The sequence below is a fragment of the Rhinopithecus roxellana genome, chromosome 2, assembly GCF_007565055.1.
Source record: "Rhinopithecus roxellana isolate Shanxi Qingling chromosome 2, ASM756505v1, whole genome shotgun sequence".
In the NCBI taxonomy this organism is placed as follows: Eukaryota; Metazoa; Chordata; class Mammalia; order Primates; family Cercopithecidae; genus Rhinopithecus; species Rhinopithecus roxellana.
The window spans coordinates 157,877,178-157,904,368 of record NC_044550.1 but is presented as its reverse complement, the minus strand read 5'-3'; positions in this window follow the sequence as shown (position 1 = coordinate 157,904,368).

Sequence of the window (27,191 nt, the reverse complement as noted above, 5' to 3'; positions counted from 1 at the left end):
TTCTGCACAGAAATGTCATTCTTATAACGTGGTAATGACTCATAAAACAAAGCAAAACAAACACAAGTACTGATACCTGTGAAGCCATCAGGTCAAGTAAGTCTGATGATTATCCAAAGCAAACCAAACTAAATAGATCTGGTGCAAAGATTTTCAGCATAAGACCCGAGGAAGGAAAAGAAGTAGAAATAAGGCTCCTGAGTAATTCCAGAGACAGCAACAAGTCAGTTGCCTCTAATTCATAATTTATATCCAATCTCATTGACAGTGGATGCCCGGGAGTAAAAAGGCAATTTGTGTTCCAAGTGGCTAAAGTAATAGTATAACCTACAGAGAATAGGATGATAACTACTAAGTTATCAGAACACACACATAATCAATATGTGCAAATTTGAAAAATACATTAGTCAGTTGAGGGAAAGACAGAGATTTTTTGTGGAAGTTCAGATTCTCCGTAACTCAATCCCAGGTTGTAGATGCTCAGTGCATTTTCTCTAGTTCCTCAATTATTTTCTCTCGGTGTCGTAAGACGTATATTTGTCACCTTGGGTCATTCTAAAGTGTTCCACTTGCTTCTATAACTTTCCGGTGACATGAGAAGAGAAAAGCTCTTTCCTCTGAGTAACATCAGCTTTAGTTTTGTCTACTTATTACAGTTTTTCGTAATATTCCCTACTTTAACGATTTGTCCTTGAGTGGTCAATAACTTAGCACCCAGTCCTTACGGGGACTATTTTTCTCATAAAATACCTGAGACCCCCTTTTCTACGTCAGTTACCAGTCCTGACACCTGTAAGCACAGGCTAAAATATTCTGTGACCCGGTGGGGCCTTGCTTGCTTTTATTATTTCCTTAGGTAGCAGAGACTAACTGGTTGTATTACAAACTCTTTACCTTTTGTTCCTGGGCACGCAGTCTGCTGCTTCCAGTCTCCCTTGCAGTAAAGTTTAGGCACTGGCCAAGTTCTGGCCCATAAAATGTGAGTTGGAATATTGTGACCCACTTCCAGAACTGTCCTTTTAAAACCTCCCATAAACCCACGCAAGAGCCTCTCCTTCCTAAGCCAATAACTGAATGGAAAAATCCACTGAGGGTCTGCTCAGAGGGAGGTAAAGCAACACCTGGAATAAGTACTGCTCTTAAAGTGACCAAAAAGATATCTACCTGACTAGAAGCATCCACCTGATACTGAAGAGAAAACAAAATCACTTATTTTAATTTTTAATTTAATTTAATTTTTTTTTTTTTTTGAGACGGAGTCTCGCTCTATCACCCAGGCTAGAGTGCAGTGGCCGGATCTCAGCTCACTGCAAGCTCCGCCTCCCGGGTTCACGCCATTCTCCTGCCTCAGCCTCCCGAGTAGCTGGGACTACAGGTGCTCGCCACCTCGCCTGGCTAGTTTTTTTGTATTTTTTAGTAGAGACAGGGTTTCACCGGGTTAGCCAGGACGGTCTCGATCTCCTGACCTCGTGATTCGCCCGTCTCGGCCTCCCAAAGTGCTGGGATTACAGGCTGAGCCACCGCGCCCGGCATTTTATTTTTTTTTAAGATACCAAGGTTTGCAAGTTTATCTGTTAGAGAAGCAACTGTTTTATTCACTAGCAAATTTTTCCTCTGTCTTTAGTCAACATCACCTAAAAAGAGTTGTTCCTTCTCTCCAGTGCTTGATAAATTATCGATTACCTCTTCAGCTCTTCAAATTCTCATTATTCCAATGTCAGGACTTACACTGGTCAGCACATGGTACTTTCTGAGGAATAGAGACCTTCATTCTTTAATACGTGTCATGGAACTTATAAAACAAAGCACGCAGCATACAATATAAATGTGTTTATCGATCCAGAAATCCATAAGAGAAATGGAGGGGACTTTCCTTCTTCTCCAGCCCAGAGAGGTTCATGGATGAACTAAATAAAAACAGATGGGACACACCTGCATGTTATCTGAATACCACTCAAAAATCATATCAGTATTTGTAGGTGTGTTTTAGATACCATAATTAATCAGAGCAAGAAGGAAACCTATTTTAAAATGTCATTTCATCTTATTTCATTTAATTTCACTTTATTTTATTGCATGTATGCATCAATAGTTCATTGATAAGTAAACTTTTATAATATGGATGTGCTAGTTCGTTTGATTATTCACCTGGTGTAGGACATTTGGATAGTTGCAAAATGTTTACTGTTACAAGTTAAGCTTCTACGAACAGACATATAAACATGGAGATATGTTTTTATTTATCTTGGATAATTGTGAATGAGTACAATCACTGGGTCATATGACAATTTCCTGTTATTTATGTTCCAGCTTAACTGAGATTAATATGAAAAAACTGCAACCAATTAATGTATATACGTGGCAAATTTGGACACATGAATAGACTTGTGTTACCATCACTAAAATCAAGGTAACGAATATATCCATAACCTCCAAAAAGTTTCCCTGTGTGTGTTTCCCTGTGTCCCTTTGTGTGTGTGTGTGTGTGTGTGTTTACAGTAAGAACACTTAAGATGAAATCTACCCACTTAACACATTATTAGATGTATAATACTTTATTGTTAACAATACCCACTATGTGGTATTGTAGACCCCTGAAACTTACTCGTTTTGTATAACTGTAACTTTTTACCCATTGAACGACAACGTTCCATATCCCTCTCCCTTTAGCCCCTGGTAACCACCATTCTATTTTCTACATTTGACTATTTTAGATACCTTATATGAGAGAAATCAGGCAGTATTTATCCTTGTGTGACAGAAGTATTTAATTTAGCATAATGTATTACAAGACCACCCGTGTTGTTTTTAAGGCTGAGTGATATCTCATTGTGTGTATATATCACCTTTTCTTTATCCTTTCATCTGTTGATTGACATTTATGCTGTTTTTGTAAATTAGTCATTGTGAGTAATGCTGCAATGACATGAAAATATAGAGGACTTCAAGGTTCTGATTTTAATTATTTTGGAAATATACCCCAAAGTGGAATGTCTGGATCTGACAGTAGTTCTATTTTTAATATTTTGAGGAACATCTATAATGCTTTCCATGGCAGCTGCACCAGTTTATATTTCCACTAACGGTGTGCAAGGGTTCCAGTTTCTGCACAACCTGTCAACACTTGTTACCATTGTTTTTGTTTTGATAGCAGCCATTCTAACAGGTATAAATTGGTATCACATTGTGGTTTTGAGTTGCATTTCTTTAATGATTTGCAGTTTTGAACATATTTTATGACCTAGCTCTTAGCTATTTTTATGTCTTTTTTAAAGAAACATCTATTCAAGTTCTTTATCTTTTTAAAAATCAGGTTTTTTTTTTTTTTTTTTTTGATACTGAGATGTTGAATAAGGAATTCTAACCAAATAAATTAGGCAGGAAAAAAATAAACACAAGGCATCCAACTTAGAGAGAAAGAAAACTTACCTGTTTGCAGATGATATGATCTTATATACAGAAAATCCTTAAAATTCTACCAAAATGTGTAAGAGCTAATAAACACTTTCAGTAAAGTTGCAGAATACAAAAGCAATGTACAAAAAATCAGTTGCATTTATATACACCAACAATAATCTATATGAAAAGGAAATTAAGAAACAATCCATTCACAATAGCATCAGAAAGAATAAAATACTTATAAATAAATCTAACCAAGGAGATGAAAGATATACACTTTCATATATATATATGAAACATATATATATGAAAAAAATACATATATGAAAGATATATACGAAAATCATAAAAGACTGATAAAAGCAGCACAAATTAATGGAAAGACATCATGTGTTTGTTTATAGGAATAATTAATATTGTTAAAATGTTCATACTACCCAAAGTCATCTACAGAATTAATGCAATCGCTATCAAAATCTCAAAGGTATGTTTTATAGGAATAGAAAAAATATTCTAAAATTTATATGGAACCACAAACGACCTCAAATAGCCTAAGCAACTTTGAGCAGGAAGAAGAAAACTGGAAACAGCATAATTCCTGATTTTAAAATATATTATGAGTCTATAATCATTAAAAACAATATGGCATTGGCATAAAAAAAGCCTATGAACACATGGTCCAGAATAGAAAGCCCGTGAATAAACCCATACATATATGGTCAACTGATTTTAAACAAGACTGCCAAGAATACACAATAGAGAAAATATAGTCCCTTCAACAAATGGTGTTGGAGAAGCTGGATAGCCACATCCAAAAGAATGAAATTTAACCCTATTCTTACAGTACAACATGCACAAAAATCAACTGAACATCGGTTACACTTAAATACAAGATTCGAAGCTATAAGTCTCTGAGAAGGTGTAGTGGGGTAAGTTTTTAGCGTTTATTTTTGGCAATGGCCCCTTGAATATGACATCAAAAGCACATGCAACAAAAGGAAAAATAGAGAACCTGAACTACATAAAACCAGAAAGCTTCTGCACCACGAAATAAACAAACAACAGAGTGACAAGGCAACCTACAGAATGGGAAAAATATTTGTACGTCATTGTATTAGTTCTCTTCCACGTTATTATAAAGAAATTCCTGAGACTGGGTAATTTGTAAAGAAAAGAGGCTTAACTGGCTCACGGTTGTGCAGGTTGTACAGGAAGCATGATGCGGGCATCTGTTCAGCTTCTGGGGAGGCCTTAGAAACCTTGTAATCATGGTGGAAGGCAAAGGGGAAGCAGGCAAAAAGAGGAGCAAGAGAGTGAAGGGGGGAGACACTACACACTTTAAAATGACTACATCTCAGGAGAAGTCACTCACTGTTGTGAGGACAGTATCAAGAGGGATGGTGCCAAATCATTCATGAGAAACTACCTCACGATCCAATCACCTCCCACCAGGCCCTGCCTCCAACACTGGAGATTACATTTCAAAATAAGATTTGGGTGAGGACACAGATCCAAATTACATTGGTCATATATATTATGAGGAGTTGTTTCCAAAATAAATAAGGGTGTTAGTTTTACTCATTAGGTGAACAACACTCTTAGACCTGCCTCCTCGTTTTCTTTAATAGACTGTGTTTTAGAGCAGTTTTGGGTTCACAGCAAAATTGAGCAGAAGAAATAAATTTAACTAAGGTTTATTTATTTCTCCTATTTCTGGCTCCCACACATGCATAACATCCTCCAATATTCCTCACCAGTATGTAACATGTAATATAGTGGATGAACCTATTTTTACAAATTAGTTAAAAATAATATTTTTAAAGCCCAAAGTTTACATTAAGCTTCACTCTTGGTATTGTACTTCCTATGGATTTTTACAAATGTGTAATTTGGACGCATCTACCATTACTGTGTAATACAGAATAGTTTCACTGCTTTAAAAATCCTCTGTGCTACACCAGTTTATCCCTCCTTCCCTCCTAACCTCTGTCAACTACTGATTAATCTCTTCTTCTCACCTAACCTCTGCATAGTTTTGCCTTTCCCAGAATATCATATCATTGGAATCATACAGTATACAGCCTTTCAGTTTGGCTTTTTTTCACTTAGTAAAGATATTTAAGTTTCCTCTATTTATTTTTATAGGATAATAGCTCATTTCTTTTCAGTCCTGAATAATATTTTGCTGTCTGTATGTACCACAGTTTATCCATTCAGCAGCTGAAGGACATCTTGGTAGCTTCCAAGTTTTGGCAATTATGAATAAGGCTGATATATACCTTCGTTTTCAGGGTTTTATGTATTCAACTCATTTGGATAAATACCAAGGAGCACAGCCTCTTCATTTTTATTACTGAACAATCTCAAAAACATCTCTGTTTTTAGTAGTGATTGTAGCTGGGCAGGTGTTTTTGTTTTTATTTTCTTTTAACCAGCTGACAATGACAAAGTGAGGCTTCAAAGAATTTCCAGTTAGCACTTTCCTTCCACTTCAAGAGCAGCATCTCCCAAAGGAGGGTTATGAGGGGATTAAAGAAGTCAGATATGCTGCCTCAAGTCTGGCATACTTGTTCCTAAGCATAGGACCCTAAAAGCAAAACTTTTTGGCCAGGATTCTGTATAACTTCATAAAGATATTCCTTCAGCAGAGTCTGACTTCTAACCACCTCTGAAATTCTCCACTTTCCTTGATCCCTTCTTTTCCTTGGTCCCTGAGCTGGGGCTCTGGATTTTTGTTGTTGTTGTTTGGTTAGTTGATTTGGTTTGGTTTGGTTTTAAAATCTTCATCCTCTAGTATAAATCAGATATTGAATCACTGAAGAGTTCTGTTGCTGAGTAATGTATGTAGTAGGAGATTTGGTTCAAGATTATCGAGGATTAAAAGAGGCCAAGAGCTGGTCTGAGTCATGGGTTACATCTTACTATTTCTTTCTTGTTAATACAGATATCTTAACAACAGCAACATGAACAGATATCTTGAAGAGGAGGGTTACTATTTTCCCAATGATTGCTAATGCTTTACCATAATATTGAGAGTAAAGCGGTCTCCTTTCCAAGCATGAATTGCATTATGAAGGTGGTTTCAAACTTCTTCTTTATTCTTGGATTGATTTTTTCCTTTTCTTCACTGCAGCATGTGACAGGAAAGTCTATCCCATCACAATTTATACAAAAATGCTTAGAATGTGTTGTTATTTTACATTTGACATCACAGTTGGTATTGAAATTTGTGATGGTTAATATTGAGTGTCAACTTGATTGGATTGAAGGATGCAAAGTATTGATCCTGGTGTGTCTGTGAGGGTGTTGCCAAAGGAGATTAACATTTGAGTCATGTGCTGGGAAAGGCAGACCCACCCTAAGTCTGGGTGGGCACCATCTAATCAGCTTCCAGCATGGCTAGAATATAAAGCAGGAAGAAAATCATGAAAATACTAGATTGGCCTAGCCCCCCAGCATACATCTTTCTCACTTGCTGGATGGTTCCTGCCCTCGAACATCAGACTCCCAGTTCTTCAGTTTTGGGATTCAGACTGGCTCTCCTTGCTCCTCAGCTTGCAGATGGCCTATTGTGGGACCTTGTAATTGTGTGAGTTAATACTTAATAAACTCCTCTCTCTCTCTATATATATATATACACACACACACGCATATTATTTATATTTTTTATATATACATACATACATATATGTGTATATATGTAAAATATATATAAATATAATATGTAAATATATAAACATGTATTATATAATATATATATATATATATATATATATATATAAAATTAGTTCTATCCCGCTAAAGAACCCTGACTAATACCAATTTCATTTAGTCTAAAAGTGTTGCTCTCATATAACATAAGGCAATTCAGCTACTCAGGTATTAAAACAGTCAGTTCTTATTTATGAAAAACAGCATCCTGAAAAGAAATTATGCAGAAAGAGGGATAACAAGTTCCACGTTTTCATCCTTTCCTTTACTGGGACCCTCACCAAATATGTCTCCTTTGACAATGAGCAGCTTCAGTGCTGTGCTATTTTGTATTTATCTGCCTTTGCTGGAGTTGCTTTCTCTACCTGGAAAACCATCTCCAGGCCTCCCATCCTCTGCCTAACTGTTAATACCTTGTCATTGTTTACGGATCAGCATTTGAACAATGCCCTGTGAGTAGGGTTTCCTGGTAATCTCCATGTTACTCTTACCTACCTGGAATTCACTTCTGTTCCCCAGGCCACAACTCCAGGGATCAACAGTCACATAAAATCCTACAATTGAATTCTCTGGGAGGTGGCCTGGTCTCTACTTTGTATCTCTTAAGAGCCTTTGTATCTCTCTTCACATCTATTTCACTGTGAAGGTCTGAAGGCCATGGTCTATAACAAGAAATGAAGTGTTCAGCAGTTTGTGGTAAAACAAACAAACAAACAAAAAGTGTGAAAAACTGTGATTTAAAAAATAAACTCCTACATAGGAAAAGGAAAAGATTTAGTGACAAAGATGCCAAAAATGATTGCAACAAAAGGAAAAATTAACAAATGGGATTTAGTTAATCTTGAGGGCTTCCACACAGCAAAAGAAACTATCAACAGCATAAACAGACAACCTACAAAATGAGAGAAAATTTTTACAAACTATGCATCTAGCAAAGGTCTAACATCCACATCTGTAAGGAACTTAAACAGATTTACAAGGAAAAAACAACCCCATTAAAAAGTGGGACAAGGACCTGAACAGACAGTTTTCAAATGAAGACATACATGTGGCCAACAAACATATGGAAAAAAGCTGAATATTGACTGGGTGCAGTGGCTCACGCCTGTATTCCCAGAACTTTGGGAGGCTGAGGCGAGCGGATCATGAGGTCAAGAGATTGAGACCATCCTGGCCAACATGGAGAAACCCTATCTCTATAAAAACACAAAAATTAGCTGGGCGTGGTCCCAACTACTCCGGAGGCCAAGACAAGAGAATTGCTTGAACCCGGGACACAGGGGTTGCAGTGAGTGAGTCAAGATCATTCCACTGCACTCCAGCCTGGTGACAGAGAGAAACTCTGTCCCCACTCGCAACCCCCCAAAAAAGCTCAATATCACCGATCATTAGAGAAATGCAAATCAAAACCACAATAAAATATTATCTCACACCAGTCAGAACGGCTGTTGCTAAAAAGTCAAAAAATAACATGCCAGCGAGATTGCAGAGAAAAGAGAAGGCTTATACACTGTTGGTGAGAGTGTACATTAGTTCAGTCATTGTGGAAGGCAGTGTGGCAATCCCTCGAAAACCTAAAAACAGAAATACCATTTGACCCAGCAACCCCATTACTTGACATAAACCCAAAGGAATATAAATCATTCTACCATAAAGACACATGCACATGAGCATTCATTGCAGCTCAATTCACAATAGTAAAGACATGGAATCAACCTAAATGTCTACCAATGACATACTGGATAAACAGAATATGGTACATATACACTGTGGATATTATTCAGCCATAAAGAAGAATGAGACTATGTCTTTTTGGGAACAGACGGTGCTAAAGGCCATTATATTTAGTTAAGTAATGCAAGTACAGAAAACCAAATACCGTATGTTCTCACTTATAAGTGGGAGCTAAATGATGAGAACACATGGACACAAACATGGGAACAATAGGCACTGGGGCCTACTTGAGGATGGGGGTTAAGAGGAGGGAGAGGATCAGAAAAACTACCTATTGAATACTAGGCTTAGTACCTGGATGATGAAATAATATGCACAACAAATCCCCGTGACATTAGTTTACCTATGTAACAAAACTGCACATATACCCCTTCTAAAAACAAGAACAAAACGTAACATTAATGACAAAATAAATACCAAAATACGAAGTTAGGATTTAAAAAGAGCAGACTACAAAGCTATAGCTATGGGCTGATACAAATTATGTACCTGTGTATGTATCTACATATGAGTATAGGTACTAACATATGTACTAACACACACACACACACTCAATTCACATTTTCCCGCATTGTGACTAAAAGCACATATTTGAGAACACCCTTTGTCAATAATCATAATACAGCTATTTTTCATCTTTGTCAGGTAGATAGGCAAAATATGTTATTTTAATGTAGATTTAAGCTATTAATAAATATTATTTTGCAAAAATAAAATAAGATAGATACATCAATTTAAGAATCTGACTTCATTCTGAAAATATATTTTATATATTCAGTGTTAATTTTTTCCATAGTTTATAAAAATGCATTTGTAATTAGTTATCCTAATGTCTGGTAAAATCAAAAGCTGAAAACCAAATTTGAGTTTTCAAGTAAAATAAATACACTGTTCTGTAAAATCCACAAATCTGCTATAGCACCTGTCCACATTTATTACAAATGCTTCTTTATACCCATGGGTACTTCTGTAGATGCTAGATTTGGGAACAGTAGAGATGGTGCCTTATTCATCTGGAAACCAGGACCTGATACAGCAGATGCTTAATGAATATTCTCTGCAGAATGGTTGGAGTTTGGAAAGATAACAAAAAGGTAAGTAAAGTGGTAGAAATGTTTACTTTAGTCTTCTCTTCTTCTGGGCACAAGTTAAAGAAATATAAAAAGGTCCCCTCTTCAAACAATATGGTACTTCAACAACTCAGTATTTGTAAGAAGTAGTTTCAGTCTCTCTGATATGCCTATTTCTATCTATCCATATAAGTATACGTATATGAAAAAGAGAGTCTATTCTATAAACTAAGCCTGATTATGATTATACATATGATCATGAAAGACTAACCTGTGTGCCTAGAAATATACAAATAATGTTCAAGTAATAATAATGGTAGCATTCATTCACATGATATTTATGAAATTCCCTAAGTGTTTCACAGCCTCATTTGATTTTCAGAAAACTCAGTGAATTGTGAAATTTACTTCCAGGTGGAAGAATCCGAGAGCTTCATTTCCTAAGTAAGGGAGTGAAAACCTAGAGCTATACCTCCTATCCTTAAACATGGTGAAATGTTGTTTGTTGAGGTTCTTTTTGTTTGTTTGTTTGTTTTGGCTTTTTATCCCTGGTAGCAGTTGTGTAGCAAGCAGAGATGGAATGAGAGAAAATCAGTCTTCCTGCCTCCTAGCCTCCTATTCTCAACTGCTCATGGCTTCATTCCACTGTATGCAGAGGAAGATTTTATCACTGATATTATTTACATTTGTCAATGTAGGTAGTAATAAAAAGAAAATCAACATTAGCGAGTTTTGTTACATTGTTGTTGCTTTAATATTCTCTGTGTATAAAGCATCATCCCTCCTTTTCCTGTGCTCTGAGGGGCTCTCCCTGCCTCATCCTTGGTGCACCCATTTGTGTTAGGCAAAGCCAACAGGTAAGGCAAGCAATTCCCAAATTGCAAATTATTTCTTGCATAATAACTGTTTTTCGGTGACATTCATAGTGTCACATAGGTCATCAAGGCCTCGGTTTCATGTAGTATTTCAGGAACCCAAGTTATTTTATTCTGTGGCTTTTGCACCTTTAGCTCCTATTCTCTCTATTCAGCCTATGGATAATGAAAGAGAGGGCATGAAGGATTGTTCAGAAGACCTTGAGGGTCAGGATTGTGATTGGCTTCTATCATTTCTGTGCAGGAAAATGGGCATACATCACTGCAAAGGAGGCTTGGAAATAAGGAAATTATCTGTATACTGGGGGTGTGGTGAGCATTTTGGTGAGCACATTGCAATGTTGTATTCCATCCTATTTCCATACTTTGTTCACTCTTGGATAAGACTGATGAATAGACAGTTAACTGGTCATGGTGGATGCCTGTTAATCATGCATTCAGTGTAAACATTTGGAAGTCATTATTGAAATAGAAGCACTACATTTTTGGCAATCAAACTTTTCCAATGCTAACTCACTTGAATTCTCATGATCATAAAAATTTATTTTTCAGCATTTTAAGTGTGCAAATAATTTTTACACCAATTTTCTTATTCTAGCTTAGCCGTTATTCTGTGGATGGTCAAGATATATTTCTCTCCTCCATTTTATACAGAAGCATTAACACTGAGGGAGGTTAATGGTGTATACTCCTCATCTAGTAAGTAAAAAGTGCCCTGCCAACAGTGTTGTCTAAGAAAAAGTGTGTTAGGCACTCTTAGTTGCACAACGAATAATCATTCACCAGGTTTCTTTATTGAAATTGTTCTCATTTCATTCAGGTTTACAGCAGATGGTAGTTACATGACGCAACTCAGGGCAGGGATGCCTAAAGTAGGTGGAGCTGAAAGGACAGGTGGAGCTGATTCTGCTTTCTTTTCTTCCTCTGTTGAAGAAAAACTGCCCAGATCTGCAGATCTGTTTTACTGAAGTGATCATGCACGCATACACACACACACACCCACCCACCCATATATGCGTCTGTGTGTATGAATAAGTATATATATGTGTGTGTGTGTGTGTGCAAACACTGCAATATATGTGTGTGTATGTATACACAAACACACTGCTATAACAAATTGTGAGAGAGGCTTAAAACAAAACACCTCTACTACTTTATAGTTCTGGAGGTCAGGTGTCTTTAGTGCTGTGTCTTTTCTGAAAGTTTCAGGAATGAATCCGTTTCCTTGCCTTTTTCAGCTTCCAGAGGGTGCTGCATTCCTTGGCCCAATGCTCCTTTCTTTCATTACTCCAAACTGTTTCCATCGTATCTCCTACTACTAACCACATTCTTCTTATAAGTTCCCTTTGATTATATTGGGACAATCCATAGAATCCAGTGTGATTCCCTGATCTCAGCATATCTAACTTAATCATATCTGCAAAGTCACTGTAAGGTAACATATTCACAGATTTTGGGGGTTAGGATATGGACATATTTGAGGGGCCAGTATTTAATCTACTACAGCTACTCCCTCCTCCAAAAAAAAAAAAAGGCACATTTTAAGGTAAATTAGATTAAGCATTGGCGTTAACCCAGAGACGGCTTATTGGAATATGAGGACAATGATCCACACTCTATGGGCCAGGGCTGATACTGATAGACACTGGAAGGAAGACTACCCGTACTGCTCTCAAAGAGGCCAGAACTGTGGACCACCTGTTTACTGCCCTCTGGTATCTTGCCCCTCCTGCTCTCAAAGTGATGGATTTTAATTTGTTATTTTCTCCCTTAAGAGGAGATTAAAGCACTCCACACACATTTGGCTTATTAATCTTCATAACATCTCTGAATACCCCTGTGAAGTTATCAAAGGGCAAAGGAAAGGGTAGTAATAATTATCCTCATTTAACAGACAGGGGAGATTGTGACAGAGAAGTGGTTCAATTACAGTCTCTAATGAATTGTAGGGAAAAGCAGGAAAAGGAGTGAGATTGCTGCCAAACCCATCTCTTTAACCACTATTTTGCTTTTACAACTTCCTTACTAAAAGTTTCTGAAAAACATGGTCTGAGCTTTCTGAAGAGTGGGCTGGCAGAGCAACAGAGGTGTAGGTTACATTTATGTATGCATGTCTACTTGTATCACTGCCTATGATGGACAGCTTGCAAACTATCATCCTTAGGTGAGGCCAAAATAAGCCAATCTCAGAGAAAGCTAAAACTGAAATGTAAGGAGAGTTCTTAGGACTTAATTTCTTCACATGGAAATTATTTGCTAATAACATATTTTTTCAATGGGTAGGATATGCATATCTTTACAATCTGAAATTTAATATGGGCTGAGTCCAAGGAAGTCGGCTGTATTCAACCAAATCTTTTGCACTTTCTAGAAAATATACCTTGAGCTATTTTGGCTCCTAAATTAGTCATAAAACTGTATACTAAAGTAAATTCTTGGAGATTATTTTTTCTGTGTTGGGAAAAGCAAGAGGACTTAGGTTAAAGGTGTTTGCCCACCCATATTCCTAAAACAGACAATGAATGATACTGGTCAAAGACACCATATCACTCTCTTTCTTCCTTTCCAACCCTTCCATTGTTCTATAAGATAATACAATTTTTAAATTTGAGTCAGACAGAGAAATTCACTACACTGACAGCAAACCCCTAAGAGATTATGTAATGTGATGCAATAGAGAGTTGGAGCCAGGTAGGCATCTGTCTTTGTTGAATTCTGTCTTGATTCCCCTTGGTGACTACAGGTGAACCTTTTGAAATTTGGCCTCTGCCATCCCTCCCAGTCTCATGTCTCTAGCAAAACTATAACACATGTGATTTTTCAAGTATAACATGCATTTTCTCATTTTATCTCTTCTCTTTGAGACTCACTTTTCCCTATATACATTTGCTTTTTATACTTAATTATTCTCCTGACTCCTATTGATTCTTCAGGTCCCAGTGAGGTAAGAGATCAACAGGACTTGTTTTCTGAGCACCAGTTACAACTCTGCTGATCAAAACAGGATGTGGTAAAGAAACCAGCTAAGACAAGCCAGAATGAGAAATTAGAGTGTGTTTGCATAAGACACTCCTACCAGCATGATGATATTTTACAAATGCCATGGCAATGTCCCAGAACCTTATAGGGTACTGGGAACTCCCCCATTTTTTTCCAGAAAGTTCATGAATAACCTTCCCTGCTATCCCATAGACATATGGAGCAACCATTTTGCTGTACACTACTGCTTTAATAAAGTTCCTTTCTTTCACTATTGGCTCACTCTTGATCTGTTTCCTGAGCAAAGCCAAGAACCTTCTTGGGCTGAACCCCAGTTTGAGATTTGCCTATGTCATCTGTTTACATATTATTCCTTTTTAGAAGTCTCCTCTTTCTCCCTAAGGCTAGATGAGATATCCTCACAATATGCTCCATGATACCCAATAGGTGTTCCCAAAATATTTATCAAATGAATACCAAGTTCAATGTTCCAATATTTTCTAAAGTTAATGTCTGAGAAATACTTTTTAAGAGAATCATAAAATCAAAAAAACAAGATCAAAAGCAAAGGCAATCCTTACACAATTACTAGACATTCATAATCTTTTATCCTGGAATATCATTTATAGAAAATCTTCTTACAGAAATAATAGAAATCTAGAAAACAAAGCATTGGCAAGAAGATAATTATGGCAGCATTTTTTTTGTACCATAAAACATTGGAAACAATACCGATTTTCTTTTTTTTTCTTTCTTTCTTTCTTTTTTTTTTTTTTTTTTGAGATGGAGTCTCGCTCTATTGTCCAGGCTGGAGTGCAGTGGCACAATCTTGGCCCACAGCAACCTCCACCTCCCAGGTTCAAGCAATTCTCCTGCCTCAGCCTCCCAAGTAGCTGGGATTACAGATGCCCACCACCATGCCCAGCTATTTTTTTTGTATTTTTAGTAGAGATGGGGTTTCACCATGTTGGCCAGGCTGGACTCAAACTCTTGGCCTCAAATGACCCACCCGCATCCACCTTCCAAAGTTCTGGGATTACAGGCATGAGCCGCTGCACTTGTGCCAAATTTTCAAATATAGAATTTAGGATATGTTGTGGTTAGATTTTATTAATCCATTTTTTTTTTTCCATGAAGAGTCTATAATAACAAGCAGAACGATGTCAAACATAGGATGCAGGTTAAAAGTGACATATAACACCTAACAAAAATTTAAATTTACATTAATAAAAAATAACCACAAACTTGAAATAAAAAGAAATGGGGAGGAAAAAATAGAGACATCAAAGTTTTGGGCAGCAGAACTATGAATTACTGTATTTCATTCTATATTCCTTATTATATACTTCAATATTATGATAAGCATACCTTAAAAATTAACTTTATTAAAATCTTACTACTTTATAAAGAAAACATTTATATTCTCAAGTTCCACAAAATATGTTAAAAAAAGTAAAATATATGCATACTCACAACAAATGAACAGTAACACCAAACTGTATTTTGAAAGGCATAAATGAATTCATATCTAATGAAAATTAATGACTTCTTTTTCTGGCAAGCCTTATCTATATCTTATGCAGTTCAACTGGCAGTAGATACAGAAGTAACATGCTTGAGGAAAATTTCTTCATTTGATTATAGCGGACATCTGTTGTTTTCTTCCTGCCCAGCACTGCTTCCGTGTTTTTTGGAGATTACATCCTGATTTTTCTTTGGAGACCACCCGTGCTGTATTTGCAGTCTCTGGGCTTTAAGTGTGGTGGGCACAGGATTCAGGTGGGCCAGTCATTTCATTCCATTCTGATCAATAGGAATTGATCCAGAGATGGCATAGGAGCCAAGCTAGGTCAAGGTCAATAATTCTTATGGTTTTGCTGAAAAATATAGAAAGGGATTCAAATTCAGATTCAGATTTTCCTAGGGACCACCAGTAAGACCCATGAGTTCCTGAATTCATTTATATCTGAAATAACTTGAGACATTACATTTTCTGGTTTTGTTTAAGCTATTTTGAGTTAAAATCCAAAAGAAAACCTTATCTGTTTCTACTCTGTAACTACTTTGAATATTTCAATTCTGACATCAGATTGCAGGTGTTTTCCCCAAACCAATCAATTCTCAGCAGACACCCATTAGGTATCCTACAACTTAACTCAGTACTGACCCTAACTACTTGGAGTTAATGCAGACCCCACAGGTTAAGGACTCAGTCCCACAAGACTTCCTGTCCCCTTCTGATGTCATTCACAAGTAGTGGGTCCTCAGGTTACCTACAATTCCTATCTGACGTGGCCAGAAATGGCAGGTTTCCACAAACCTCTGCTCCATTTCTGTAATGTGCTAAAACAACACACAGAACTCAGGGAAAAATGTGGTTCTTATTATTACCAGTGTATTGCAAAGGCTATATTAAATAATACAAATGAACAGTCAGATGAAGAGGCCAGATGGAGAGATATATAGGGCGAGGTCTGGAAGGATCCCAAGTACAGGAGCTTCTGTTTTCTTGGAGTTTTGCTGTGTATCACCCTTCTGGCATGTGGATACATTCTTGTACATGAACACCAAAACTTCTGAAACCTCATTTCTTTTGGGTTTTATGAAACTTTCTCACCCTCTAATCACATAGTTTTTTTCTGGCAACCATCCCCTATAACGTGGTTATCTAGGGGCTTTCCAAAAGTCACCTCATGAACATAAACTCAGGTGTGGTTAAAAGCGCTTTTTTTTTTTTTAACTTTTATTTTAAGTTCAGGGGCACATGCATAGGTTTGTTACATAGGTAAACTTGTGTCATGAGAGTTGGTTGTACAGATTATTTCAACACCTAGGTATTAAGCCTAGGACCCATTAGTTATTTTTCCTGATCCTCCCCCTCCTCTCACTCTTCACTGTCTGATAGGCCCCAGTGTGTGTTGGTCCCCTCTATGTGTCCAGGTGTTCTCATTATTTAGCTCTCATTTATAAGTGAGAATATGCAGTATTTGGTTTTCCGCACCTGTGTTAGTTTGCTAAGGATACTGGCCTCCAGCTGGAATATAACCTCATTCCTTTTTATGGCTGCATAGTATTCTATAGTGTATATGAACCATATTTGCTTTATTCAGCCAGTCATTGATGGGCATTTGTGTTGATTCCATGACTTTACTATTGTGAATAGTGCTGCAATGAACATTTGCATTCATATGTCTTTATAATAGAACAATTTATATTCCTTTGGGTATATACCCAGTAATGAGATTGCTGGGTCAAATTGTATTTCTGTCTTTAGGTCTTTGAGGAATTGCCACATTGTCTTCCACAATGGTTGAACTAATTTACATTCCCATCAACAATGTATAAGCATTCTTTTTTCTCCACAACCTCACCGACATCTGTTATTTTTTGACTTTTTAATAATAGCCATTCTTGACTGGTGTGAGATGGTATCTCCTTGTGGTTTTGATTTGCATTTCTCTAATGACTAGAGATGTTGAACATTTTTCCGTATGCTTCTTGGCTACATGTATGCCTTCTTTTGTATGTCTGTCAGGTTGATAACTGGATAATGCTGGCTTCACAGAATGAGTTAGGGAAGAATTCTTCTTCATCAATTTTAAAAAATTGTTTCAGCAGGAATGGTACCAGCTCTTCTTTGTACATCTGGTAGAATTCAGCTATGAGTGGATCTGGTCCTGGGCTTTTTTGGTTTCTAGATTATTTATTAATATTACTGACTCAATTTCAGAGCTCTTCATTGGTTTTCTTCAGGGCTTCAGTGTTTTCCTGGTTCAGTCTTGGGAGGGAGTATGTGTCCAGGAATTTATCTATTCCTTCTAGATTTTCTAGTTTATGTGTGTAGATATATATATTCATGATATTCAGTATATACATATTCATAATATTCTCTGAGGGTTTGTTGTATTTCTGTGTGATTCAGTGGTAATATTTCCCTTGTCATTTTTGATTATGCTTATCTGAATCTTTTCCCTTTTCTTCTGTATTAGTCTAGCTACTGGTCTATGTGTTTTATTATTCTTTTCAATAACCTAGCTCTTGGATGCATTGAATTTTTTTTTTTTTTTTTTTTTTTTTTGAGATGGAGTCTCGCTGTGTCACCCTGGCTGAAATGCAATGGCATGATCTCTGCTCACTTCAACCTCCACCTCCTGGTTTCAAGCAGTTCTCCTGCCTCAGCCTCCTGAGTAGCTGGGATTTCAGGCACTCACCACCATGCCCAGCTCATTTTTGTATTTTTGGTAGAGATGGGGTTTCACCATGTTTGTCAGGCTGGTTTTGAAATCCTGACCTCGTGATCCACCTGCCTCAGCCTCCTAAAGTGCTGGGATTACAGGCGTGAGCCACCATGCCCAGCCCACATTGGTCTTTTGAGTAGTTTTTATCGTGTCTCAATAACTTTCAGTTCAGCTAGGATTTTGGTTATTTCTTGTCTCCTGCCATATTTGGGATCTGTTTGCTCTTGGGTCTCTAGTTCTTTTAGTTGTAATATTAGGTTGTTAACTTGATATATTTTTGATGTGGGCATTTAGTGCTATACATTTCTCTCTTAACAATGCTTTATGCTGTGTCCCAGAGATGCTAGTATCTCTGGTTGTATCTTTATTCTCATTAGTTTCAAAGAAGTTCTTGATTTCTGCCCTAATTTCATTATTTACCAAAAGTCATTCAAGAGCAGGCTATTAATTGTCCATCTAGGTTGGTGTAAAAGCAATTGCAATTTTTGCCATTAAATTAAATGGTAAATGGCTAGTCATGGTGGTTTATGCCTGTAATCCCAGCACTTTGGGAGACTGAGGCAGGTGGATCACCTGAGGTGATGAGTTCAAGACCAGCTTGGCTAACATGGTGAAACCCCGTCTTTACTGAAAATACAAAAAATTTGTCAGGTGTGGTGGTGGATGTCTGTAATCCCAACTACACAGTAGGCTGAGGCAGGAAAATCACTTGAACTGGGAAGGCAGACATTGCCTTCCCTTGTCATGAGATCATGTTATTGCACTCCAGCCTGGGCAACAAGAGCAAAACTCCACCTCAAAAAAAAAAAAAAAAATAATAATAATAATGTTAAAAACCTCAATTACTTTTGCACCAGTATGTTTTTTAGTGAATTTTTCAGGCTTGATTTCTAATTTCTAATTTCTATTTTTAGTCTGATTGAGCCGTGGTCCAAGAGATTGTTTATTATTATTTCAGCTCTTTTGCATTTGCTGAGGAGTGTATTTTCTTCTGATTATGTAATTGATTTTAGAATATGTGCCATGTGGGGATGAGAAGAATGTATATACTGTTGTTTTTGGGTGGACAATTCTGTAGATATCTATCAGGTCCATTTGATCTAATGCTGATTTCAGGTTCTGAATATCTTTATTAAATTTCTATCTTAATAATCTGTCTAATATTGTTAGAGGGGTTAAAATTTCCCACTATTATGTGTGGGAGTATAAGTCTCTTTGAACTTTTTTTATGCATCTGGGTGATTCTGTGTTGGGTGCACATATATGTGTGATAGTTAGATCTTGTTAAACTGAACTCTTTAGCATTATGTAATGCTCTTCTTTGCCTTTTTTCTTAATCTTTGTTGGTTTAAACTCTGTTCTCTCAGAAAATAGGTTTGCAATTCCTGCTTTTTTTGTTGTTTTTTTGTTTGTTTGTTTTTCATTGGCTTGGTAGATTTTTCTCCATCCCTTTATTTTGAGCCTATAGGTGTCATTGCATTTGAGATGGATCTCTTGAAGACAGCATACAAATGGGTCTTGGTTCCTCATCCAGCTTGCCACTCTGTGTTTTTTAATTGTGACATTTAGCCCATTTATAATTAAGGTGAGTATTGATATGTATGAATTTAATCCTGTAATCATGGTGTTAGCTGGTTTTTTTGCAGTTTGTTTATGTGGTTGCTTTATAGCATCATCGGTCTGTGTACTTCAGTGTGTTTTTGCAGTGGCTAGTAACAGTCTTTTCTTTCCATATTAGTGCTTCCTTCAAGAGCTCTTGTAAAGCAGGTCTGGTTGTGACAAATCCCCTCAGCATTTGCTTGTCTGAAAATAATCTTATTTCTCCTTCACTTATGAAGCTTAGTTTGGCCAGACATAAAATTTTGAGTTGAAATTTATTTTCTTTAGGAATGTTAAATATTGGCCCTCACTTTCTTTTGATTAGTAGGGTTTCAGTTGAGATGTCAGCTGTTAGTCTGATGGTCTTCCCTTTGTAGGTGACCGGACCTTTCTGTCTAGCTGCCTTTAATATCTTTTCTTTGATTTTGACCTTGGAGAATCTGATCATCATGTGTCTTGGGGATGATCTTCTTGCAAAATACCTTACTGGGGTTCTCTGCATTTCTTGAATTTGAATGTTGACCACTCTAGCTAGGTTTGGGAATTTCTCATGAATAATATCCTGAAATATGTTTTCCAAGTTGGCTCTATTCTCCCCATCCCTTTCAGAGACACTGAGTCATAGATTTGGTCACTTTACATAATTCCATATTTCTTTGAGGTTTTGTTCTTCCTTTTCATTCTTTTTTCTCTATTTTTGTCTGGCTTTCTTATGCAGAAACCCAATCTTCAAGTCCTGAGATTATTTTTTTTACTTGGTCTATTCTGTTATTAATACTTGTGATTGCATTATGAAATTCTCATAGCATATCTTTTAGCTCTATCAGGTTGCTTACATTCTTTTGTATATTTGCTATTTTTTCTGTCAGCTCATGCATTTTTAAAATCATGATTGTTACTTCCTTCCATTGAGTTTTAATGTACTACTGTAGCTCAGTTATCTTTGCTCCTATCCATATTCTGAATTCTATTCCTGTCATTTCAGCCATGTCAGCCCAGTTCAGAACCCTTGCTGGAAAGGTGATGCAGACATTTGATGAAAAGAAGGCACTCTGGCTTTTTAAGTTTTCAGCATTCTTTTGCTGAGGCTTTCTCATCTGTGGGCTTATCTACCTTCAATCTAGGCTTATCTGCCTTCAATCTTTAAGGTTGCTGACCTTTGGGTATTTTTGTTTTGTTTTATTTTGTTTTTAGTTTTATCCTATTTGATGACATTGAGAGTGGGATTGTGATATAAGGTGCATTCAACTGACAGGCTTTGTTTCTGGGAGATTTTAGGAGGCCAATGCTCAGCTCCCAACTCCCAGACTCTGTTCTGTAACTCTGGAGGACTTGTATTGGGCCTTGACTTTGTTCTCTGGCTCCTCAAGATTTGGAATCCACTGCACTGGGGGTGCCAAAGTGTGGCAGCTATGCCAGAGTGCTAACAGGTGCTGGTAGGCACCTTGCTGCAGGCATTCACCACAGTGGCAGTGGCCATGCAGCTGGAGAGGGGCAGGGCACTCCTGCTGGAGACTGTGTGCGTGGTCCCGTTGGCATGGGGTTGGGGTGATGATGCGTGCCCATATTGATGCCTTCTCTCTCCCCCTAGAGCCTTGTTATAAATAACAAAACGTGCTCCTATTGCCTCTCTCTCTTTGAAGCTATTTTAGGAGCCACAAACAAAAACCAAGAGTTATAACAAGAGATTTTCCTACTGCATTTATCACTTAGTAAGTTAATGGTTTTAGGAGCTGTGTGTCAAGAACAGTAGAAAAAGATCAAAATACATAATTCTCATTCTATCACAATAAGTTTGTATCATGTGCAAGATTTAAAATCTTAATTCTTTACTATCATTCAAGTGTTTCACAGATTTGTTCTTTTTTTTCTACACATAAACATAATCATCTATAGAAAGTGTCCAAGAAAAATTAAAGTATAAACGTTTTAATTGAACAAACATCTAAAGATCTAGCCCACTCTGTTAAAGTCATCTGTCCTGTGTTGCCATATCAATAAGGTCCTTAATTGTATTCAGCTTTTCCACCATCACTTGCAGCTCACAGGTTTAAATCTATAAAAACACCTTAGATTTTGACTTCGTTTAAATATGACATTTAATTATCTCTATGTAAAATATTTTTCTTTTATCATCATTCATATTTTATTCTATTAGTAGTTTTCTAAGCATTCTCCTAAAAGAGTGTTGGTTTCTTATACTTAATTACCACATTATATGCATGTATTTTATTAAATTTGTATTGAAATATTTATTTTAAATGGATTCTTTCTTTGGCATATCTTAGGGCCCTCCCAATGAGTCATTGCTCTATTCTGTATTGTCTTAAAATATTTTAATTGGCCAATAATTTTTATTGCCTTAAATGAAGTCTACATGAACAAAATTCTTTATGAAATAAATATTTTCTGCATTTACTTATAGAATTATAGAGACACTATCAGAGCTGAAGATCTGAAAATCTTTATGCATAAGTTAAAGTACTTGATTCTAGGCTTATAGATGATGACAAGAGAATAAACACACACATTCTTTGAGCCAGTAAGAAGCTGCTAACAATTTAATCTGGGTTTTCCTCTAGGTTCTTTCCTTGAGACTATTCAATTAGTTCATTCAGTAATAAATTACCACTCAGTGAAACACCAAGTGTCAGCAATTTTTTTTCCTAAAGAATTAAAAAAACAAAGCAAAACAAAAAAAACCTCTTTTCCCCTGGGATGCTGGTTGGAAGGTACTATGGATGCAGCATCTGGGGTGAACAAGGGTAATGGAGTTTATAATAATTAATTTGCAGCAGCTATTCTCTAGTGATCAAAGATTGAATCATATGCAAGTGTGGTTTTAATTTCCTCTTTTAAATGAAGAACAAGAAAAACTATAAATCACATATCCAATTCTGCCATAAATCCCATTTGTTTCATTGCTTGCTGACAGTCTAAAAGGCATATTTTATTCCTCTCATTCCTTGTCCATATCAGGTTCATTACATTTTATTTTTTCCAGTAATAAGTGAGTGCGGGACATGCAAACTCTGAAGTCATTAGCAGTGATTTCTCTGCTGCCCCCTTCCCCCACAAGATTGACAGCAACAGGCAATCAGACACGCTACTAATATTGGCTTGTCTACGCATTGCTTTTCGGTTTACATTTTGGAGGATACAAGATACATGCACCACGAAATGTGAGAGGAACCTCAAAGTGATTTGTGAGTGTAGTAGAAAAAATTAGTCTCCAACAACCTCTCCTCTTAGCAGATAGATTTTTTTTCAATTTTAAAACCCCACAACTATCCATATAAGTTCTTTTCACAATGCTTTGGAATGCCTTATATTCATCTACATAATTTTCTGACAAACAACTAAAAATACATGGAGATATCCTAAACTTTTAGTTTTTTTTTTTTTTCCTAGAAGGTAAGATTTCCTATTAGGTTTCAGATGCTTCAGATACCAAGGGAAAGTATTTTGAGCCAAATTTGTGAGATATTTTCTTTGCTCTCTCAATCCTGTACTTCCTTTTTAAATTTTGCAGAGTTACATATAAATCTTGCAGACTTACATATAATTTTCTTCTTGCTTGATTTATACTTTCAAATATTTGATATATTTTTGTGGATACATAGCTTTTGCTATGGAAATGGCTTTACTTGATGTAATAATATAATAGTAGATAAGGCAGTTGATATTTTTCTTCCTTTCCAGAGTAATGATTTTGCCCCACTTACACACTGATATGCTGAATTAGAAGTATAATCTTCCAAAAATAATGAAAATGTTATGTAAGATGTCTTTAGTCTTTTTTAGACTATTTTATCAGAGAAAAGTAGGAGAATTTTGATAGTAATGTGATACAAATTTGTTGACTACGAATCTGCAACTAAGGTTATGAGTCATCTTGAACTTGTGAGGATATATATTTTTGTATTATATCCCCAAAAGTATAGCTCATCAATTCGTAGGCAGGAAAACAACTTTTGAAGAGGAGTCATGGATTACAATTCTAATCTCAGTATCTTCACTATGTTTTATTGCGTAGATAATCTGGTTTATTAGCTTCTTTGGCTTTCCCCCAGAGAAAATGGTCCGTTCTTCCCACTTACTCTCAAGAAAAGTATTGAAGATCACTGGCATTTGGTAAGATAACAGTTTATTTGGAAGGACACCAAACCAAGAGCAGAATTGCCTCGGCTAAATATTTAAATGTATTCCCTTATTAGGAATGAGTACCTTAATAATAGTCATATTTCTGGGTCTCTATTTTCTACATTATACAATGAAGGATATAAAATAGAACTCTAAGCTTCTTCAAAAATATAATAAACTATGATAGGAGCTTTTTTCCTCTCTAATTCTATGAGAAGCTAGTTGAGGAAATTTTGAATGTATGTATAAGGTACAACAGAAAGTTTATAATATTCTGTAACAAAATATATGCCAGACAATGTTCTTGGAAACACATACATACCTAAATAGCTCATGTAACTATATAATTCCCTTCCTTGTTAGGTAACATTATGTTCTGCATTTTACAGATGAGGAAACTTGAATCACAGAGAATCAAACAAAAGAACTTGGCCAAAGTCTCACAGCCAATTAGTGTCAGTGTAAAGCTTAAAACAAACAGGCAGGTTGGCTCCATAGCTTTTGCTCTTAAACGCCAGGCCGTATTGTTAGCTTTTCCCATTGGAATGAATAGTCCAAGATCTTTATAAATGTAGTAGGTTATTGCATTGCTAGGAGATATCTAATTGACTACCTCTGGCTATGAACACAACTTCTATAATGATATCTTGCCTTCAAAGAATACTTCCAGAAGTCCCTTCTTATCATCGTATCTTTTTCATAGATAAATGACTTGCTTCTAATGACAGATCCACAGGCTAGTAGGCAGTTATATGTGAGTTTTGGTTTGTTGTAGATAATTCATTTTAGTCATGAGAAGGGGTCTGTAATATTTGCTGTACTCTAATTTCCTGAACAATACATGCTTTCTTTTCATGTGTCTCCTTTAGAAGGACTTCCTGAGGGCCCCTTTGATATTTTAATTCTTGTGAATTTTGCAATGATTCTGTGATGTCAGAGACTGGAGACAGAGAAGAGAATCTGAGTTAGTGACCTATTTACCTCAAAGGAGGAAACAATGACTTGAACAATAATAATAATGAGAATGAAAAAGAATAAGAAGGATTTTTCTCTCCATAAAACAATATGGAGTTAAAGTATTTATTTTAATCTTGGAAAGTCTGTTCTAATGGCAGTATAGTGCATTGTAGACCAAGAATACTGGAATTAGGAGGAACAAGTCAGAGAATGGGGCAGTAACCCAGGCGACATAAAATAGTGGGTTGTATTAATTCAACGGCTATGGGAATGGGAAAATTCTGTGAACTTGAGACATATTAAAGATGAACTTGTGGCCGGGCATGGTAGCTCATGCCTGTAATCCCAGCATTTTGGGAGGCTGAGGCAGGCGGATCATGAGGTCAAGAGTTCAAGACCAGCCTGGACAACATGGTGAAACCCCATCTCTAGTAAAAATACCAAAATTAGCTGGCTGTGCTGGTGCACGCCTGTAATCCCAGCTACTCGGCAATCCCAGCTACTAGGGAGGCTGAGGCAGAAGAATCACTTGAACCCAGGAGGCTGAGGTTTCAGTGAGCCAAGATCGCATCACTGCACTCCAGCCTGGGTAACAGAGCAGCACTCCATTTAAAAAAAAAAAAAAAAAAAAAAAAGATGAACTTGCTAGAACTTTGAAATTGGCTGTGTTTCAGGGAATGAAGGGGAAGAACACTGCCTACATTTCTAACTTCAGGATTAGGTGGATGGTGGGCAAATTACTTCACTTTTGTGGGCCTCAGTGTCTTCAGATATGAAGTGGAGATGCACACTTTGTGAGCATACTGGACATTGCAGTGAAATAATATAGAGTACCCAGCATAGAGACAGAAGTATGTGAACACTATTTGAAGAGAAATATTTATTATTTAGGAGCCACTGAGAATTAATTATTAGTTTATCCTAGATTTGTAAGAACGGTGAGAAGACTTCACAAAGTAGGTGACAAATGGCCCCATATGAACAAAAGCACAAGGGCATGAACATGCTTGACAAAATCCTATTTTCTGGAATCTAAAAAGCCAGAATGTTAATAGTCAGCAGTAATTTTAATTTATCGCTCTTTCTTGAGAGAAATAGACAAATGATAATTCAACGTATTTCTCATAATAAATATACATTTGGGAAACTTTACAAAATACCCCCAGTGGCACAGCTGCTTAGTAGAATAATTTATTCTGTATCTTCCCTTCCTATTACATGACATGAAAAGATGTCACGATCCCAGAATCTTACCTCAAAAGTACAGTCAAAACAGGGAATCAGCATTTGGTGATTTCATGGAGAAGTGACATATACATTTTGACCCATTTGATTCTAAATGAATTTAACAACACAGTACTCAGTGAGCACAGCAAACTCAAGTTTAGTATCTTGTAATTTTGAAGAGTATTTATATATATGTATATATCTGGTACCTCCATATATATATATAATATATATATATGGAGGGGGAGAGAGAGAGGGAATATATATATATACTTTTATATACTTTACATATATATAGAGAGAGAGAGAGTGAGAGAGAGATCCCACTATATATATAAAAAGTACCTCTTTGATAACCAAGTACCCAGGATGTATTAATAATATAATGATATGAAATACATTAATTTTATTGTATAATTTGTATTATAATCCTGAAAATTTCTAAACTATACACCACCAATTTCATTAATCACTGTATATCTAGCACATATTTAGGAACTGGCACATAGCAGGGATGCAATCAGTAATTTTTTTTTTAAATTAACTTTTATTTTAAGTTCAGGGGTACAACTGCAGGTTTGTTACATAAGTAAACTTGTGTCATGGGGGTTTGTTATACAGATTATTTCGTTACTCAGGTATTAAGCCTAGTATCCATTAGTTATTTTTCCTGATCCTCTTCCTCCTCCCACTGTTCCCCCTCTGATAGGCCCCAGTGTCTGTTGTTCCCCTCTGTATATCCATGTGTTACCATCACTTAGCTCCCACTTATAAGAGAACATGCGGTATTTGGTTTTCCACAACAGATAAATTAAACAAAAAAACAAAAGGGGGTGTTTAAACTTGATGATAAGTCCTGGGTTATTGGGTCTATCTCTATAGAGAAATTTAGACATTTCATAAATTTCTTTCTTTATACAATTTATATTTTTCATAAATATTAATACATTATTTGTGAATTGTATTAATCAATATGATTTTTAAATTTTTGTGGGCACATAGTAAACATATATATGTTTGGGGTACATGAGATGTGTTGATACAGGCATGCAATGTGAAACAAGGATGTATCAGAGAATGGGGTATCCATCGCCTCAAGCATTTATCCTTGAGTTATAAACAATCCAATTATACTCTTTACATTATTTTAAGATACACAATTAAGTTATTATTGACTATAGTTACCCTGTTGTGCTATCAAATAGTAGGTCCTATTCATTCTTTGTAACTGTTTTTTTTTGTGTACCCATTAGTCACCT